Below are 17,207 nucleotides of genomic sequence, written 5' to 3'. Positions count from 1 at the left end.
TGTCTATAATCTGGAGGCAATGAAAGGTATGCTAAAAAGACATCAGCACTTCATTTTCCCCCTTTTTGAGATCAATTGCTTGGAAAGAGACAAGAAATGAAACAAAATGTAATTACTGTCAGGCTCTGAAATATGTTGCTCTAGGATAATCCTTCAAAATTTTCTCCCCTCCAAAGACATCATTGTTTGAACAGAGCAAAATAGTTTATAGTACTGGCCGGGTTTAGCTCACTAATGGATTTCCTCATAGCTTAAATATAAGCGCTCTTGCTATTGTCTCTTACAGCTCACCTCGTTTGTTAGGGGATAATGTGCCTGCACAGAAGGTTGTGATGCGGTTCAACCACCATTTGTATGCAATGAAGTCAGACATTGTTTTCAGTGCCTTAATTCATTTTCTGAAGTCAGAATTTTTTTTTTATATTTTTTTAAATGTCAGCCAATCCTGAGTTTGATTAAAAATCTTTATTAGTAAAACTTTGAAGGATCTATGTGGTGTTTTGTTCACTGAATGGGATCAAAATAGTACAAGAGCATGTTGGCTTTGACATAAATGGGTTTAAAAAATGCATACATTAGTAAGAGATTTAATGAGCATGTAAAACATGAATAAAGCCAATCCAAAGACAGCTCAGTAGTTACTGAGACAAAATAAGTTCCTGTGATATACTGTACTTTCAGTGATGGAAGAGACATCCAATTAACTTTAATGAGAATGATTTTTTTATTGCCACACAATACTAATAGGAATAAAATAACTAAAATATTGGATAAAAAAATAAATAAATCAGTGAAATGAAAAAATAATGAATGACAAATATCCATGGTTATCAAGTGCAACTTTGAATTATGAATTGCATTGCATGCTACTGTTACCATTGCTTAGCTTATACATTGTGTCATGTGCACTTTGCAATGCATGATAAATTGTTAACATTGTAATATAATATATAAACATTAGTATACACTTTACTTCCTGGCTACATGTCCTCATTCACTTACTAAACACACACAATAGGACTGAGCTTTCCAGTTCTACAACTTTGAATTATGTACAGTATAAGGTAGGCTTACCTTCAGGGACAACCTGTTTCTGCCAGGTATCTACAATCATTACAATAAATGACATGACTAAATACAATCAGTGGCGTCAGATTTACCCACTAGCGCCAACCTCAGATTGTTTTGTTTCTGATGCCTGGAACTGTACAGATAAGGGTTAGCCTATGCCGGCTATTTCTGTCACATGGACAATCATACGATACTTAACCATGGTATCTAAATGTGATCAGGTATACTTGCAGTTGCCTACGTGGATACAGGCTGCAATTAAGTAGTGTTATAGGGCCCATACAGCTACACGATCAGCTTCCCATCCGTTTTTCATCCGATTACCCTGCAGTTCCGTCGGCGCTCATTAGGGAATAGGGACAAACAGTCATTGAAATGACTGTATTACCACACGATGGATCGCATGAAAAAAAAAAAATGCCACGTTCTGAACACGATACGATGGAACATATGTGCTGCACATATAATTATAAGATACGATTGAAGGACCCACGGGAGCGCGCATCGGATGAAAAAATGCATGATTTCAACAAGACTGAACGTATGTCGAGTTGAAAATCGTGTGACTGTCTAGAAATCGCGTAGGTGTATGGGGCCTTTACACTTTGTGCCTTTGACAATCCTGCCCATAGTGACTAATACATAACAAATGATTATTTACATAACTGGTATTTGAATTCTTGCTGCACCTTAGCTGAGCAAATATTTTTTTATATATTGTTATAACAATGCAAGATTACAGAGAAGACTGAGGGGATACACACTGTGTGGTGTCATGCTGCCACTGAAATAGAACTGTGACCTTATTTTAAATGTTTACATGAAAATGCAGAAGCAGCAGTCATTCTAAATGAGGTACTGTCACAACCAATATCTACAAAACGCCCAGTTATTAGAGCGCTGGCTGCTCGTGCCAGCTATAAGTCATGTATGATTCCTGCCTAGGGATGTTTTGAGGGTACACAGTTGCTAGATTGACCATCAAAAATGTACTTAGAATTATTTTTCATTTTTATTTTATTTTTTACAAACAATCCTCTGTGAATTAATATCAAAAGCTATTCACAAACTGCAGGACACGTACATAACGGACACACCTACACCTGGCAGGTATAGAATTTAGGATTACAAGATTGAAAAAATAGTTTTTGAACAATGTCATGTGCCAGGGAAAGGAATGTGTCTGTGTGTTCTGTAATCTCACTAAACAACATTATTAGATAGGTAAACTCTCATCCATCATCATGCTTTATGTAATCATTTCAACAGTTAACTGATTTTACAGATTGCTCAGCTTTTGTTAACTGCAGATATATTAGTATCACTGCATGTAGCTGAGCGATATTTTACTTGTGCACATGCGTGAAAAATCCGGAATAACCATACTGCGCATGCACGAACCCAAGTGTCCTATGCTGTTCGCAATTGCATACTGGATCGCTAACACTTGCGGAGGGGTTTGCTTTGCCTGGGCGTATCAGGGTGGAGACTGGGAAGGAATCTTTAGTGATTGCACAAAGGGGCAGTTTCATGGGCGTGTTATGGTAATGACACGGCATTTCTGGGAATGCTGCTGCATTCCCAATCGCAAATCCACAGCTTCAAAGGCCATGTTTAGTTAGATTAAAAGAGTATCTAGAGTAGACCCTAGGTTACTGCAAATGTCGATGGTGTGACTGATGTTGCAGCGATATTGGAGACAGATCACGGAGCCTGAAAGCGGGCGTCTCACTGCTTACACACCCCTAGCACGGTGAAAAACAAAAGGAAGGTGGAGATTAGCATTTGCACCCGCAAACGCTATGGAGAAAGCAGCTGTGATGGTGACTGCATTAGTGTACGTCTCTGATTCAGGTCCACTGTACATCTATGGATGGGAGTGTATTTGTTTTGGGCAAATGCCACAATCCAGCGCCTGCCATAAGATATTCATCACTAAGTGGTCATGTTTAGTAAGGAGCAAATATGCGGGACCCTCTCAACTTGAGGGTTGCTTCTTTGATAGCGCCATTTGTCAAAAATAAATGCAATCCATTTCTGTAACTTCGTATATATGTAACTTATACTCTAACTTGACAGATTATAACAGTTACTGTATGTGATTTTTTTATTTAATTTATGTTTTGTTAATAATGCAAACATTTAAGTGGTTGTACAGCGAAAGGTGAATACAAAAGTATAAAGACTGGAAAAGGAATTACGTAGAAAAGAATACTGCTGAGTTTAAGTAATTGAGATATATTCTGCCCTTATTCTGGCAATATAATGTACACTAAGCAATGTACAGTGTGAGAGATGCATTTTAAAATAAAGAATAAAAGCAGCAAAGAGTGCTATGGCAATCTTTAAAAATGCAAGCAGTAAGTACCAGGAGTAAGATAATCCTCATCCACAGTGGCTTCTTATATCATTTAGATTTGAGGCTTGGTTTGTGCTACTGCAACTCTTTCATTTATTTAACTGGTCCAGGATGGGAAATCTAATATAAACTGATGCCTGGTTATATTGAAATTACCTGTATACACATTCTTGTTTGCATGTTAATTGCATTGTGCTCTATTTGTCACCTCTCTACCATTCCAGCCATTAGATAACCTTACATTAGTATTCATGAGAAGCCAATAGAATTTGTTAGACACGTTTTATGCTTAATGCATCGGGTTAAAAGTCCAGTGTTCTCCCCAGGCTGTTTTCTGCAGGAGCATCGCCCAGCAGAAACAGCTTACCGCCCGGCACTTCCTAATGCGCCGCATTCCCGGTCACCCTCAACGTGTCCTTGTTGCCACAGCCACGGATGGCGGATGCGGCGCCGAGCTGCGCCAACATCACTTTCTTCACATTGGAGGCTCCGTGTCCGCCGGCAATAAGGACATGTTAGTGAAGGTTCCAGGTGACTGGACACGGCGCATTGGGGTGGGGGAAGGTGCTGGGCAGGGGATGCAGCATTAGGGCAGGGGGAGGTGGCAGGCAGGGGACACGGCATTGGGTCAGGGGAGAGTGCCGAGCAGGGTCTGTGGCATTGGGGCAGGGGGTAGTTGTCCATCACAGTGCAGCGGCGGTGTCAGGTTGTAGGGCAAAGATCACTCCTCCTGTATAAAAGTTCAGGCGGGAACAGTCACCTGAACTGATTAAGGAGAGCCTGCAAGTGGGGCAGTATCTATAGAGCTGTATAAACAATATATTCTGTGTAGCCTGCAAGTGGGGACAGTGTCTGGGCCTCTAAGAAGAAGAGAATTAATATATAAGTTGTTATTTCAAGTTTAAATCATTATAAGGTCAGGATTTAAAACATTTTATTATTGTGAAAGCCCCCTCCCGGCTACTTCTTGATGCCACCCGGCTGGAAACATTTTCTGGGGAGAACACTGAAGTATATGTTTGATAATATTGAACACCTTTGCAACCAATGCTCTTTTCATAATGGCGAATAATGATATTAAGTAAACAGGAGAGTCCGCACTAGTGATTAGGTGAATGGTTATAGACGATCACTTATACAAATTAATTGGATCAAATCAGATCAACATAAACCAACATACAGTAGTGGTCTATCATACATAGAAAATTCTAGATGACTCAATGTTAGTGGTGCGCCCATAGGATTTGTGCAATACACATATAGAGAGTAGTTTTGCAAAGGGCAAAACTAGAGAAAAAGACAAATATGCCTTTGTTGGGGCACTCTTTGGAAGAAAATATCATCGGATACTTAAGTGTAAAGTAGAAATAATTAAAACTTAGCATTTAATTGAAAACCTTACTAAAATGAATTCTCTTCAAAAGGTAACTAATATATATAGGACAAACACATAAATATACATATATAGACAATGAAAATGTTGTAATCAGGATCAAAAAACAATGTAAGATATATACATATAAAATATATAAAATAGACTATCTAAACCATATATATTTTCCTGCTACTATCTGATTCTTGCAACAAGGTGAATAATTTATATGTATATATATCTTAAATTGTTTTTTGATCCTGATTACAACATTTTCATTGTCTATATATGTATATTTATGTGTTTGTCCTACGGTATATATATTAGTTACCTTTTGAAGAGAATTCATTTTAGTAAGGTTTTCAATTAAATGCTAAGTTTTAATTATTTCTACTTTACACTTAAATATCCGATGATATTTTCTTCCAAAGAGTGCCCCAACAGAGGCATATTTGTCTTTTTCTCTAGTTTTGCCCTTTGCAAAACTACTCCAGTCTCTATATGAATAATGATATTATACAGATATAACAAGTCTTGTTGATAACAGTCGCTATACGCGTATAAAACACAGTTCAGCTATGCACATATCTCTATATTTTATATGTTGAGTAGCCATTTTATTAGGTACAACTGCCTTCCTATGTATTTTATTGCTCAATTAGTGACATTTTCATATGTGTAGACAATGCTATTTAAAGCTGGTAGTTGTCAGCATTTCAGACTGGTTGTGGTATGGGGTTTGTTTTCCTGGCACTTATTGGATCCCATGACACAAGTAAAGTAACATTATCATCTCAACAAAGCTGCCAATCAGGTGCATTGCCTCGTAACAGCAGTGTACCCATCTGTGAATATTTTTCTGCATCAGGACATTGTTCCGTGTTTTATTCACCAAGGCTTGGAAAGTCCTGGAATTCCAGAAACAGGAAAGCAGTTTCAGCTTAAGGCAGTCTCTCCCCAGTGATCAGACGTCAGTGGGATGGTTAGATAAACGAACAAAATGTATACTGCAACATTTCAGTTATACTCAGCAACTTTCTTTAGGGATAACAAGCACATGTGATTAAAACAAACAAAGTAAAAAATATGTTACCAGTTAATGCTGACTCAGTATCAAAACATAATAATAGAAAGTGTTTTGGTTTTATCAAAAATCATTTAACCATTTATGGATCTATATCGAGCTTCATCATAAACACTAATAAATGGACTGCTATGCTCCTCAATACCACCCTTTTCCTCTGCAATGGGCTAAGATGAGCCTTCCATACTTGGGGATCAGGCTGCCTAAAAACCGTGCAAACCTTTTACGCCTTAAACATTACTAGCGCAACTTAAAACCTAAAAAAGTAATTAATGGGTTGGAAACATCTTTTACTTTCCTTCCTGGGTAGGGCCAAACTCATTAAGATGATCTTCTTCCCCAAAGTGATATATTGCGCCAGTCCCTTACTATTCTCCTCACTCAAAAAGATACAAAATATATTAATACATTAAGTGCAGAATCAATGTGTTTCCCCATGCGGTACAATGCACAATCTGCATTTAAAAGTAGATTTTTCCCTGCAGCCTGTGGTAAAATCCTGCCTCTGGTAATTAGTACATGAGGTTGAATCGGGCAGCGCGATCAATTAGCTGCAGGGTAAACCCCACAGCTAACTGAATTCCCCCCATTGTATCAGAATTGGAGGAGTGGTCGTGCTCAAATTAGCCTTCGGAAGTTGTTTCAGTGTAAACCAATGGAGGAATGAATTTCCCCAATGTCACTGATTATAACCATGCTAACCTTGTTACGTTACTTGCGTGATTGGTTGAATGACACCGATGTATATACTTACACTGAGTTGGAGCAGGGTTTTGTACACCCCATGAACCTTACTAGGTTTCCCCACCAACATGACCAGGAAATTCCCTTAGATATTTCCAGATAATCCTCAATTGTAGTACTCGTAAACTATGGCATATTCTTTGTCACAAAGCCAATTTGAATGCCCACAAATCCCTCCATGTGCCACTCCTCCATAATCCAGTCCTCCAACATGGCATTGCTTCTTATTCCTATACAATAAGGAGATTGGGGGTAAGCGCTTTTGGTTATTGGCTACTCTGAAAATGAGCTGGTAAATTATGTTCTTTTTGGTCCCAAGTGGGCCGAACTTGGGTTTTACTAAGGGAAGTAAGAAACTATCATTAGCAATTAGTGCAGCAGGTAGGAAAAACATTCTTCAAAACTGGATCTAGAGGGAGCCCTCTTCTTTTGCTCTTTTTAAGGAGAAGATGGGACACGTGTTTAGGACAAACTGGAGATAGACTTTATGGGAAAAAGAGCAACGTACACTTTTTTTCTTTGAAGTATGGGAGAGCTACATTGATACACTTTCCACTGCCACCAGACATGAGATCCACAAGAGCTTACATTATACTGTACCTACTGGTGTGAGCTCAGAATGGTTGATAATAATCCTTCAATCTCTGTCATACCACTTTTACACCTAAATTCCGGGTCAGACCCAGATTTGGAACAGTGGGCCTGATTCAGACCCGGACGCTATGCTATGCTCGCTCGCATTGAGCGATTTTTCGCAATCTGTGCATGCGTATGAGTCGCAATGCGCGTGCGCGAACCAGTCATTGCGATGGGAAAGTGCTCGCCCATAGCCAGCAGTGGGGCCGCTATTTTGAGTGACAGTGCCGTTTGTGGGTAGTAACAGAGGAATTTGCCTGTAAACGGGGGTGTGGATGTGCGAACGCAGGCATGCCCGACTGTCAGAACGGCGTTTAATGGGCGTGCATAATCAGCAAAGTAGCGTCATTGCACACGTGACTGGGTTGTATTTTAGTCTGAACTGTTCGCAATGTTGTGGTGAGAAAAGGCTACCAAAAGCACTGCGAGCAGCTCCAATAGCTCTCGATGTTCCCGATTAATCCTACAACTGCCGGAGATGACATGTAATGCGAGTGGCTAAGGGGCGTCTTTATATAGGTGCGAGCACATAGTGCGGCCGCTCGCTATTGCTTAGTGGGCGGCTTTATGCAACTCAGTGCGAGCACATGATTTAAAAAGCCGGCCCCTTTTAGCAAGCGAGCGCCCGGGTCTGAATCAGGCCCAGTGTTCCACTCCGGACCAGACCCGGAATTTAGCCGGCGCCGACCCAGGATATTTCCGAGACGTTGCCGTTCACACCGGAGTCAGGTCTGCATAGACCCGGCTTTTCCGGCGTTGAAGTGGACGCTTGGAGATGACGTCATCTCCGAGCGCCACTGAAGCTGAACCAATCAGTTGGCATGCGGCGTGCTCCACATCATCGTGACCCGGAGCGCGCCGTTCACACTGCAGGGTTACTCCCGTGTTATAGCCTGCTAGTTACCCGAGTTGGATTGCAGGGTCACTCGACCCGGCGATCCAACCCTCTCCCCTTTTACACCAAGGAACTACACGGGTTAACCCTGCAATAACCCGGGTTTTAGCTCCGGTGTAAAAGGGGTATCAGTTAACTTCGGGTGAAGTCTCAATAAATGTCCCACCAGCATCTCCAACATTTATCTACCTGGGAACATACACATTTTAAATATATATATTTTTTTGCTGTCTATGTATTAGTATGTTTCTTGTATATCCGGGGTGGCTTAATGCTTATTGTGTATCCAATCTATTTTTCTTGGTCAATTCAACATATTTTCCCATTATCACTGATTCACTGGTCATTGGACCCTACTTTGCCTTCTTTTATTGTTTTTGTACATTATGTGTTGTTGCAATTCAATATGCTTTAATAAAAATATATACAGTATATAAAAATTACCAGAAGCTTCAAGTGACAAAAGGCTGACAAACTCCCTTGGGCTATGACTATAATCAGTGAAATGCATATACTAAAAACCTCTGACTGTACCTCATAAAAGGGTAAAACAAAAATATAAAGCCTCTTATTATATCCCCAATATAGATGGAATATACAGATACTATAAAAAAATCCCAAATTTTGCTACGATAAAGATGAAGCATTATACGTAGTCCCCAGATCTGGGAAATGGTGTGATGATCAATTAATCATTCAAATTGATGGCATGAGGATGGCAGTTAGAGAACTGTGTGCCCTGCACATAGAGGGGACAATATTTGCTACTACACAATTAAAGAGATTGAAGATGGTAGTTTAGGTCATTGCATAATGTAAAAATGAAATCTCAAATTGTTAAGGGGCCTATCCATTAGCAGATGTATATCTGAGGGATGAAAGACAAAAGATATCCCTTGAAAATTCCGGTAGCTGTGCTGAACGATATCTGTCATGTACATGACAGATTTTGGCAAACGACGAACGATGAACGATATCGCATGACATCATTCAGGGAGTGGATTTTTTTCTCTGCAGCGCTCTGTAGCTGCTGCTAATATCTTTCGTCGTTCGTCGTTCACCGCATATAAACTGCCAGAAATTGCTAATATCGTACAGCTATATGCGATAATTGTCCAACATGTTGGAGAGATGATAGATGCGATTTATCGGCCGCTGGAGTGTGCATCTGTTATTGTTCAGGGCCTATCCATTAGCAGATATAATGAACGATTGAACGATATATCGTTCAATCGTTCATTTTATCTGCTAATGGATAGGCCCTTTAAGACCCTTTTCAAATCTAAAGAGATTATTATGTATATGCAGAAACAGATAGGTCGTTTGGAGCATAGGGCCTGATTCAGACCCACTCGCGAGCGGCTGTCCGCTCGCAAGTGGGTCGATGGTGTGCACTGCGCATGCGCACGACGGAGGGAGCTCCATCGTGCACATGTGCGAGACGCGACGAGCGAAGGACTTTCCTTCGCTCGTTGTGTCTGATCAAAGGGGGCGTGCTGTCGATGTTGATTGACAGCACGCCCCCTTTGGTGGGCGTGCCGGGGGCCTGCCTGCCAGACGGAGGCGTTCCCAAGGGAACGCCTACCGTCAGAAGCCGGCCCCACTGACATCACTAGTGATGTCAGTGGGAGTGATTTTGGCTCTGATAGAGCCAAAATCACTCCTGGCCTTGCGGTTGAGAAACTCAACCGCAGGCTTCTGCTCGCACTGGCGATGGTCGCGATGGTCAAGACCATCGCGACCATCATCCTGCACGCTCGTATAGGCTGTGGGTGGTGACCCACAGCTATACGAGCATCCAGGAGGACGCTCCATATTTATGGAGGTGGGCCCTGATTCAGAGCGAGCGCTCTGGTCAGAGCGTCCGGCTCTGAATCAGGGCCATAGTGCCTTATTTTTGCTAAGAGACTTGATTATTTAGATCATGAGTAGTGGATAATTCTATTAAATTAATAGAGACATGTCTACAAACAAAACAGACTGTGAAAAATATATGCTGCAAATAGTAGATTGCCAGATTTAGCAATCTGCTGGCTCTCCGCGAAGCTGTGATGCCTCTTTCCACTGTTTCTATTGTAATCAGGAGACAGTGCCCTAATATTAGCAGCAGAAGCACCAGGAAAAGTAAGTACTTAGGACCGGATTCAGCAAGGATCGCTATTCTGCTTATATGTACGCACTGCAGTTGCTAATATCAGCGGGGATATTTAAATGTTTGCAATCGCAGCCTAACATAAGGACGCCCACTTCCCCTTAGGCAAATCTGTATACTTTGGCAAGACAGCAAAATAATCGGTAACATCAAGTAACATCGGACCCATACGCGCAGTTAAGGCAGGTCAGACCTCAATCAGGAATTGCTGACTTCAGCGCACGCTATGAGGCCTCAGGCTGCATATGGCATCACAGTGGCTAATATATGCACGCCCCTGCAACACTGTTGAAACGCACTGGCACACGCGCATTCACCTGACCACGCCCGTCGCCATCCCCTGTCAATCACTGTGCCATGAGCCTGTGTATCCTCTGCATTCACTTTTTCGTTCATAGTAGCTAGTTCGCGTACTGCAATGCATGCGCAGTACGCAACAATCGGCCGATTGCGTGCGTATAAGCAACTGCATCCCTTTCTGAATCAGGCCTTTAGGGTCTGATTCAGAGACCTCCGCAATGCCAATATTTACGCAGTTAAGCGATTATCGGTAAACTGCGCATGTGTCCCCAAGTCGCACTGCACATGTGTCAAGGTACATTACCAAAGTTGCTCACATTGACTTTTAACTCGCAGTGTGACTGACAGTCAGAGAGTGTTTGAGGGAGATAACGGGGAGAGGCAGCAAAAAAATGCAGGTATGTCGCGACTATTTTCGGGCCGTCTCACAGCCTGCATTTGCGATCACATTCGCAATAAAAAGTCTCCAGCGTCTCAGCTCCCATGGCAATTCTGCTCAAACAACGGGTTACTCAGAAGACCGTTATTCGAATCTGCAACCGATGCTGCATCTTTGTACGCAGATGCTTGGATGTGCAAAGCCGCAGGTGGGTGTCTGATTAATTCCTCAGCGTTTATGATATTTGCACATTTTGGCACAGCAGCTGCATACGGGATCACAGCTGCAATGGCATTAGCGTATATCTCTGTATCAGGCCCATAGTCCCTACCAGCAGCATAATGACATACAGTATAGAGAGAACTACAGAGTATGAATCCTATGGCAGAATATTCATCTGCTAATATTATGGAAAAGGTGGAAGAGGAGTCTCATGCTGCTACAAGAGATTCTAACTCCATAGAGAGGACATGTACAGTATTTATATGTTGAAGTTCTCAAAGGGTTTTTTAAGAAAGCTTAATCCTTTAACGGTTCCCATTTTAAAGGTGGATGCAGATACAGAAAAGTCATAAATGACTAAAGATGGGCAATTAAGAAGGATGGGTCACTTACTGCCCTTGCTACAGTTTCCCTGAGAGGAGTTTATGTGGTGTAAAAATTTAGATTTTAGGAGTACAAAAAAGGGAAAAGAAAATGATAGACATAGGCACCACAGTATAAGGTACAGGACATTCTTTGCCATTAGCAAAATATTAATAATTTTGTAGAATTTGATGGATCCTCTGTCGGAGCAAAAAGTAGCCCTCGGAAGCGGTATGATTGGAATCCCGACACCAGCAGGCCGGCAGCAGTGGAAATCCCGATCGTATAAAGGTAAGTACTAACTAACCTAATTCCCTCCCCTAACCCTCCCTTTGGGGTGCCTAACCCTAACCTCCCCCCCCAGTACCTAACCCTAATCCCCCTCTAAGTGTCTAAACCTAACCCCCCCCCCTTCCCTGCTGCTTAAACCTACATCCCCCGGGGGGTGCCTAACCCTAAGTCCCCCCCAGGGGGTGCCTAATCCTAACCCTCCCTCTAGCCTAACCCTAACCTCCCAGGGGGGGGTGCCTAACCCAAAGTCCCCCCCGGGAGCCCTAAACCTAACCCTCCCCCCGCGGCTGTCAGCGCCCGGCATCACTTCGATCGGGATGCCGGGCGCCGGTCTCCCGGCATCTGTAAAATGACAGGCGTCTAGATTTAGATGCATGTCATTTAACCCTCGCCGGGATAAAGCAGTCGGGAAGCCGGCTGTCGGGATTAGGTCCGCCAGCTTCCCGACTGCATACCGTAGCCCTCACAATCTGATAGATCAGAGTCAGTACACACTTATCGATATATAATTCTATATATAGAATTATACAGATGTGTCCTCATGCACCTAGGCTCCTTGTGTGATACACATAACGTGTGAGCGCCGTGTGACTCAGTACCCCAAAGCGTCTTTTCATGCAACACTTTCCTTTCAAATGTGTCTTATTCGCACAGCAGATTCTGCTGATTCGAATGATATGGGGCATGCCTATATTCTGTGGGCCTAATTCAGACCCGGTCGCAAACGCTGAGCACTCGCAACCGGGTCGATGTTTGCCCACTGGGCATGCGCACGACGGAGGCAGCTCCATCTTGCGAACGCGCGAGACCCGGCTAGCGACGGGTGCTCCGTCGCTCCAGGTCTCGCACCATAGGGGGCGAGCTGTCAATGGAGATTGACAGCTCACCCCGTTTTGTAGGCGAGCAGGAGGGGTGGCTGGCCAAACGGAGGCATTCCCGAAGGAACGCCTGCCGTTTGGGGGCGGCCCCACTGACATCACCAGTGATGTCAGTGGGAGAGCTTCCGGCTATATTAGAGCCAGAAGCTCTCTGGGGCTTGCGGCCACGAGATCCTACCACAAGGGTCTGGTCGCAAGCCCGATGGTCGCGATGGTCTCGCGACCATCAACCTGGCCGCTCGCAATAGCTGTGAGTAGTCACCCACAGCTATGCGAGCGGCAAGGAGGCCGAACAAAAAAAAAAAAACGCCCTGATTCGGAGCGTCTGTCTCTGAATCAGGCCCTGTGTGCGACTGTGAACGCATCTGCATGCAAAACCCTACGTTACTGTGTCACAGCTGCTGACACCATATAATGGAGCATTTTGCATGTCACATATCATTTGAATCAGCAGAAGCTGCTTGTGCATCACCATGTGAGTAAGACACATTTGAGGAGTAAAGTCACACGAAAAGATGCTTTGCGCTACCGAGTCACACAACACTCACACGTTTTGTGTAACGCAAGGTTGTAGTGCATGTGCATTAGCTGTATGTGGACACATCTGCATAACGTGAGTGCATCAATGGGTGTGTACACCTGATATGTCTGTGAATTACTTCATTCACAGACATATCAGGTCGGCCCTGCAGCACAGCCAATATATCTGAAAGATATAGCAACTGAACGTGTGTACAGGCGATCTGCCGACCGCCCATACACTGGCTGCAGGAACTGCCAACATCACAACTGGGTGGGCAAATTTAAATGCCCGCCCAGTTGTGATGTCAAGCCCGACATAACGAGCGGTCGATTGGTAAGTGTGATTGGCCGCTCTTACGGAGGATCGGTCTACCAACCGATACATCGCCTAAGTCTGTGCCCACTTTAATTCTTCTATCGCAGTCCTGATTATTTAGGAATTAGAACACCTTGGGGAAAGGGACAAGGTATCTTTAGTCTATGTCTAAATTGTTTAGACCATCTTGTAAAAGGCAGAAGCCCGATTTAGAGCCCAATAGAATTAAAGGAAAGCAGTAGGTTCACTAGAAAGAATAGTCAGAAATAGCTGGGTTTGGTACACAGTAAAGGGTTGAGGCTGTCACAAGGACAAGCTGCTAACCGCATTAATGTAGTGAATAACTTGAAGGCTGAATGCAGCAGGAAAACAGTAGAACAATAATATGGCAAGGAGGAAGTAATAGGGCTTGTTTATAGACTATTGTTTACAGTATGTATTAACAGTTATTTATATAGAACACACAGCTTTCTACGGGGAACATTTAGTCAATCACACCAATCCCTGCTCCAATGAAACTTACAATCTATATTCCCTACAACATGATACACATACACACTAAGGTTAATTACATTTTTCATTAGAAGCCAAATGAACCAGAGGGAAAACATACAAACCACACACATTGAAAGGCCTAGGTGGAACAGTTTAAAAAGCAAGTCAGAAGGTGAAACTAGAACACGTGAAACATCTTGGTAACAGTTGACTGAGCTGGACACAAAGCAAAACACAGAGCTGTCTAACAGCTCAGCCTCCAGAGGCAGGAGTCTAACGTTTCAATGCTGACGCTACTGTAACAATTTGATTAAAGTTATTATTAATGCGTTTTTTATATAGCGAAAATATATGCTGCAGCACTTTACAGACAATATTTAATTTATCGAAAAATTAGTCCCTGCCACAGTGGAGCTTACAATCTATGGGCCTGATTCACTATGGATCGCAACTGCAATTGCAATTACGCACGCAGTCTGACTGCGATTATATGTTAATCCATTGCGATTGCCATGCCATAGGGATGCGCACCTTTCCTTACACACATCCATAATGTTTACCAAGACTGTGAAACCATCGGTAAAATCGAGTACCATCGCAGTCTCGCGCACACTTGCACAAGCCCTGACCTTACTCTGAAATTGCTAAACTCATCGCAGGCACTGAGTACACAAGCTGTGTATAATAATGGATAATTTATACACGCCACTGCAACAGCATTCAAACACCCCAGCACGCCTGCGTTTCGCGACCCCCCCCCCCAAACGGTAGTTCCTATAAATCATTCTGTGATGGGTCTGCGTGGTCACTGTCCTGATCGCAGTGTGCCGGCGAATGCGCAGAACGCAACAATAGGCCGATTGATTAAAAATCTTATTACTTAATAAATAAAATAAAATTTATAAACATTTACTTATACCAGCAAATTTTGCTGCACTTTACAATTGGGAACAAAACAGTAGTAAGTCAGCAACGACCTCCTTGCTGCTAAATCCAAAGGCCACTACGCTCTTCTCATTTTCCTTGATCTTTCTGCTGCTTTTGATACTGTGGACCACCCTCTCCTGCTGCATATCCTTCACTCCCTTGGTCTACGTGACACTGCCCTCTCCTGGCTGTGCTCCTACCTCTCTGACCGATATTTCTCAGTTTCCTCTCATGACTCCTCTTCTCCCCCAAAGCCTCGTACAGTAGGTGTTCCCCAAGGTTCTGTTCTTGGACCTCTCCTATTCTTCCTCTATACTTCCTCTCTAGGTGAACTCATCAGCTCTCCATTATCATCTCTATGCTGATGATACTCAAATCTACATTTCCTCCCCTGATCTCTCTCCCCCTCTCTTCTCACTCGTATCTCCAACTGTCTCTCTGCTATCTCTTCCTGGATGTCCCAGCGATTTCTTAAACTTAATATGTCTAAGACAGAGCTGATCATGTTCCCACCCTCCCACATAACCTCACTTCCCACTTTTTCTTTATCAATTGATGGAATAACTATCTCATCTAGTCCCAAGGTGCGCTGTCTTGGTGTTATCCTGGATTCATCTCTCTCCTTCAAACCACATATCCAGACTCTTTCACAGTCCTGTCATTTCCATCTCAAAAATATTTCTAAGAACAGACCATATCTCACCCAGGATTCTACTAAATCCCTCATACACTCACTGGTCATCTCCAGATTGGACTTCAGTAACCTCCTCCTATCTGGCCTCCCCAAATCCTATCTCTCTCCTCTCCAGTCTATCCTTAATGTTGCTGAACGGCTTATCTTCCTCTCCAAACGCTCTACATCTGCCTCCCCTCTCCTACAAGCCCTCCACTGGCTCCCCTTCCCTTTTAGAACCCAATTTAAGGTTCTCACGCTCGCTTACAAAGCCCTCACCCAATCTTCTCTCATATACATCTCTGATCTCATCTCCCTTCACTCTCCTCTCCGCTCTCTTCGTTTAACGAATGCACGCCGCCTTTAATGCCAGCTGATTACTTCTTCCCACTCCCGCCTCCAAGATTTTGCCCGCACTGCTCCCCACCTCTGGAACTCTCTCCCACTCCCCATCAGACTCTCCACCTCTTTGCAATCCTTCAAACGGACTCTCAAGACCCACTACTTCATCAAAGCCTTCCAGCTATCATTCTAACTCCATGATACATGCTCCTTCCTCCCCATCTACCCCATCTGTGTCGAACCGTTTGTCTTCCCCTCCCTTTTAGAATGTAAGCTCTTACGAGCAAGGCCCTCTACCCTCTTGTGCTTCTCCCTACTTTAGTTTCATCTATTTCTTACTCACCACTAGGGCACCTAACACTTGGTTGCTTATGCTCTGTTGCTTATCTGGGTGTTATGGTCGCTAATGTAGCAATATATATTAGCCATGTCCTGGTCCTGTATTGTATTGTTCTGTAAGTCGCTTGTCTACAATTTGTTTATGTACTTTGGAAGGCGCTGCGGCACACTTGTGGCGCCATATAAATAAATGATAATAATAATAATAGTAAAACAAGACAATGTATTAACAGACAGACACAAAAAGCTACAGAAGGAGGGCCCTACTCACAAGCTTACAATCTATAGGGACACAGGTGTTTGTTATCTGGGTAATACAGTACATACTGCAAATGGTCCAGTCAGATTGCAAGGGTTCTTGGTGGGGTACATAATCCAGTCACACAGCAATGTTGGCCTGGGATAAGTGGGATGTGTGAGTGCAGAAAGAGAACATACAGTATGTACAAGCTGTGTGTGGACTGTGTAGAGGGGATGTAATTAGCAGAATAGCTAGAGGTGAGTTTTCAGGGGACGCTTGAAGATTTTAAGGTACTTTAATTGTAACTTGAGTTAATACACACTCTAGAGATCTGTGTGTGAAATTATTCATATTGATTAAATTAGTTAGGTCTCCTGTTCAAAATATTGAGGGCTGATAGTGCCTTTAAAGCAAGTGTAGTTTGAAACCATATGAGGTTTCCATAGCTACAACCTGCTGCGGCCGTTGGTTTCTTAAGGTCTATAATCTAGGACGCTCCATACAATCTGTAGAATGAGAGGATATAAAGAAGAAATTCTAATCTTTTCACTTACTTTACATCATTGCCTAACTCTACTGTCATATGAAAAGACCTAAAATAATACA

General features: G+C 43.0%; 1 protein-coding gene across 6 annotated transcripts in view; it reads right to left on the bottom strand.

Annotated features, from left to right (window-relative positions):
- The window catches only part of RIMBP2 (RIMS binding protein 2), a 575,178-nt gene that overhangs the window by 171,642 nt on the left and 386,329 nt on the right, over positions 1-17,207 (bottom strand). The gene's annotated exons all lie outside the window — the stretch shown is intronic.

Source organism: Taudactylus pleione, unplaced genomic scaffold (assembly GCF_031769625.1).
Source record: "Taudactylus pleione unplaced genomic scaffold, aTauple2 ptg000282l, whole genome shotgun sequence".
NCBI lineage: Eukaryota > Metazoa > Chordata > Amphibia > Anura > Myobatrachidae > Taudactylus > Taudactylus pleione.
This window is presented reverse-complemented; position numbering and strand designations above follow the sequence as displayed.